General features: G+C 42.2%; 1 pseudogene; it reads right to left on the bottom strand.

The window, feature by feature from the left end:
• Window positions 1-1,435: 1,435 nt before the first annotated feature.
• Window positions 1,436-2,872, bottom strand: LOC113455183 (cation channel sperm-associated protein 2 pseudogene; annotated as a pseudogene).
• Window positions 2,873-4,173: the final 1,301 nt, after the last annotated feature.

A 4,173-nucleotide genomic window follows, 5' to 3' on the forward strand; every position in this document is an offset into this window, starting at 1 on the left:
ACATTCATTTACACCCTTGCACACTCTTCCTAAACCATGTGGCGCCTCTTGTAGGTAGGTATGAGTCCATGAAAGTATGTAGGTCAGGAAGGGTGCATGGGGTAAGTAGGAGTGCACGGAAGTGTCCAGAGGTGCCAAGCAGGTCAGAGAACACAGTGCAGCACAGATCAGGAAGATTGATCAAGGTGTGCAGGAGTTGCCATGTGAGCCAGGAAGAGCACACAGGCATGTGGTGGGCAAGTCAGAAATGGTGCACAGGGATATCATGTGTGTCTGGATGGGTTGGGGGCACATAGGCTGGCTTGGGAATCATGGGAGTTGAACTCCATATAACTTAAAGCTACCAACTTTGAAAAACACAGTATTAGACCAATTTATTTATTCAACGCATAGAGAATTGTCTCAATTCTTTCCATATTGAAGCTGGCTCATGAGCTACAAATTTGGAACCCTTGAATATACATGAGTTTTCCACAATTATATATACAATATATATACAGACATAGTAGAGCACTACATATACTTTCACCAATGGATCTCAATGGAAGATGGTACAATAAAGGAAATTGAATGGCATATTAAATGTGGTTGGGAGGCATTTTGCACGCTAAGCATAATTGTCAAGAATAACCTCCCCCTATGCTTGAAAAAAATTTGATCAGTGTGTGCTACCTGCTCTAACATATGCTGGTGAAACATGGACACTAATCTCATAATCAATAGAAAAGCTATAAGTGGTGCAGAGCAATGGAAAGATACTTGGCAATACAAGACAATATATTTTTGTGTTGAATTTATGTTTTACCAACAAAGAAATAAGGGGAGACTAGTATAGATCTATTTCAAGCTATTTAGTTCTCATCAGCTAGCCATACCCTTCTGGGATTTGAACCCAGGCTACTGGTATATTAGGAGATGTATTAACTTCTTCTTTGAATTGAGTAGGCTAAGTTGACCTGTTAAAAAACACAACGCAAGATAGAAAGACCTCCAAATGGATTAGAGAACAAACAAAAGTATATGATATCAACAGAAGAGGAAAAAAATTGCAGTGGAAGTGGGCTGGTCACATAGCAAGAACTGATGGCAGGTGGACCAAGGCAATCACAGAATGGATCCCGCTTAATAAAAAGTGTCCATGAAACAGACATAAAACAATATGGATCGATGACATCAGCAAGTATTGCGGGCCCAACTGAGAAAAGAAAGCTCATGATCATATTGGTTGGAAACCTGCGAAAGGGGCCTTCATTCTGCAATGAATAGACAATGGCTAAAATGGTGATATACAATATATTTAATTAGTATTCTTGTGTCTTATCTAGAGACTTTTGGGTGGAGGAGGGAAGGGGAGAGGCTGGTACAAAGCCATGAGTTTCATTGGATTTGGCTTTTCATCCATCCTGTTTCTCTCCCAAAGATTGCATGGCTTGTGCTACTTGTCTTCAAGGTTGGAAAGAGCCAACACCATGTAGTGCTGAAGTTGCTTGCGTTCCTCTAAGTTATGCTGCAACTTCTCCAACAACTCAAAGTAGTAGAAGAGGGAGTCACGTGGCCAAAGCACCTGTTCATCTTCATCAGCAGCGTAGAGTCCTGGTAGGTTCTTGTGAATGTAAGTCTCCCAGTCCAAAATTCCAGAATACTTTTCATTGTGGGTGAAGTCTGGAGAGTCTGCAGTTTGAATTAATTCAGGGTCCATGGTGAACCTTTCTCTGAATGTAATGTCTTTGTCCATAGCTGTTTGAATCTGGCTGAATCTCTTTTCCATGATCTCCATTTTGAATTTGTCAGCTTGCGTCTGAGTCTCTATCTGGCTCACCTCTTCACTTAGGTCACTTCGGATGTTCTGGAAATTGGTGACCATAATGGCAACAAAGAGATTCCTAAAAATAAATGCCCCAATCAGAAGCCATAGGCAGATAAATATACCACTGATCACCTTGTTTATCTCTGGGACCTTCCATAAATCTTGTAACAGAGCATACCAATGGTCCATGGTGAAAAGAATGAAGATGGTCACTAGAGAGTTGGGCATGTCCATAAAAAACATGTTGTAAGTCAGGTCCATCCTGTCTGAACGGGTGTAACTCTCAAAAAAGAAGATGCCCGAAACAGCAAAGACGTAGAAGAGGAAGACAAGGAGAACTAAAATGAAGGCCATCGCCTTCAGGGCTTTGGCAATAGCCATGATGAGAACCCGGACTTGTCGGACTCTAGGAAAGAGCTTTAGGCCACGCAGTACATGGCTAAACTGGATAAGTTGGAGTTTTGTCCTATTCACCTCAAATGGAAATATTAATGCTGGTATACAAGAGATGAAGGTCACTGTGAAATCAAAGATATTCCAAGGATTTCTCCAGTATCTCCGAAAGCTCACAAACCAATGCAACAAAATCTCCATTACAAACATGCTAAAAATGATCCAAATGATCACCTCCAGGACCCAGGTAATTTTCCCATAGGTGTTTCCCTTCTTCCCTATTATCTGTGTTGAGACCATGAGGACCAGCATGTTCAAACAGATAAGAAAGATCATAAAGCCCTTGAAGGTTCGGCTGTTCAGAACTGAAGACACCCACATCTTGAAAGGGGGCCAACGGCTGCAACGCACTTCGATACGGTTGCGCCAGCGTTTCTCTTTAGTCACCATGACGTTGCGGGTGGGCACAACATGGAAGCGAACCAGTTGGTGGTGGTCCATGAGCATCAGTTTCTTTCGCTTCTTGGCATCCAAAAAATCGTGTATGTTATACCGTGGTACCGCATGGCTCAGCCCCTCAAAGTGATCGATCAGGTAAAATGTATAGATCAGCTTAGAGCGAATGGCATCCGCGCGAGGGTTCACCTTGAAGTCAAGTTTCTCTTTGGCCATTTTCTTAGGAGGGGTAGAGGGCTGCAAGGCACCTCTTTGCTGCTCCTACTGCCCCACAGAAAAATCTAGAAGTTCCTCAGTTGTTTCAACAGTGATCTCATAGCTGAGAAGAACAATGACTCCAATGTTCTATTGGCACAGAGTTCTATTGATACCAGTAGGATTCCTTCCTTCCTACAATCCATAGACAAGATGTTTGTCCTCATCTATTCATGGAGACCTAGACTAGAAGGAAGACAGAAATTAGTATCATGCACATAGTTTATTTAACATGCAGGGGTTTTTTTTCTTTTTTTTTACATATTTTAGGAATTAAGTTATTAAAAAATTGGACACGGTGTGATCATCCTTACATTTCTTTTTGTCATACGTGTTATAATATATAATGCATATTTTATATACATTTATATATTTATACAGTTATTTTTTATCCGTAATTATCCATTCTACAAATCCTGCTTGTTTTTTTATTCTGTGTCCTTCCTTTCTTTTCCCACCATTGATAAAATTTATTCCATATCTTGTAGTATTCTGTCTCATCCTTATTTTTTAATTCCAGAGTCAATCTATCCATTTCAGTGGGAAGGGACCTTGGAATTCTTCTAGTCCAACCCCCTATACCAGTTCATGGCTAACCTTTTTGGCACCGAGTGCCCAAAGAGTGTTTGTGAACCGTCAAAATGCAATGCACACCCATCCCCTGCGCAAGCACTCGTTCCTGAACATGCATGTGCATCTCCCCACATGTGCTTGCATCCCCCATGCATTAGCCCCACCCCCAGCGCATGCATGCATGTCCCCCTTGCATGCGCCCCACCCCTGCACATGTGCCCCACCCCCCATGCGTGTGCGGGCTGCAACCCAAAGACCACCTGACTGGAGGGAGGTGTGCATGCATACATGACAGAGCTGAGCTGGGGTGATGGCTCACAAGCCCACAGAGAGGGCTTTGCGTGTCACCTCTGTCACGCGTGCTAGAGGTTCGCCATCACGGCTCTATACCATTTCATACAAATGGTTGTCCAATCTCTTCTTAAAAACCTCCAGTGTTGGAGCAGCCATAGCATCTGGACCCAAGTTGTTCCACTAATTTAATTAATTTCTCCTTATTTTTAGGTTGGATCTTTCCTTCATTAGTTTCAACCCACTGAGCAACTGAACTTTCTTTGTTTTTCCTTTAAGACATTTCTCTTCCCGTTCAGAAAGCTTCTTCAGTTCTCTGAAGAAGAAAGGCATTTTCTTCTTTTTTAAAAATGGTAATATTTTTAGACTGCTATCAGATACTGATGCAGCTCAGAGGC

The sequence above is a fragment of the Pseudonaja textilis genome, chromosome 3, assembly GCF_049901715.1.
Source record: "Pseudonaja textilis isolate UNSWEBS1 chromosome 3, rPseTex1.2, whole genome shotgun sequence".
NCBI lineage: Eukaryota > Metazoa > Chordata > Lepidosauria > Squamata > Elapidae > Pseudonaja > Pseudonaja textilis.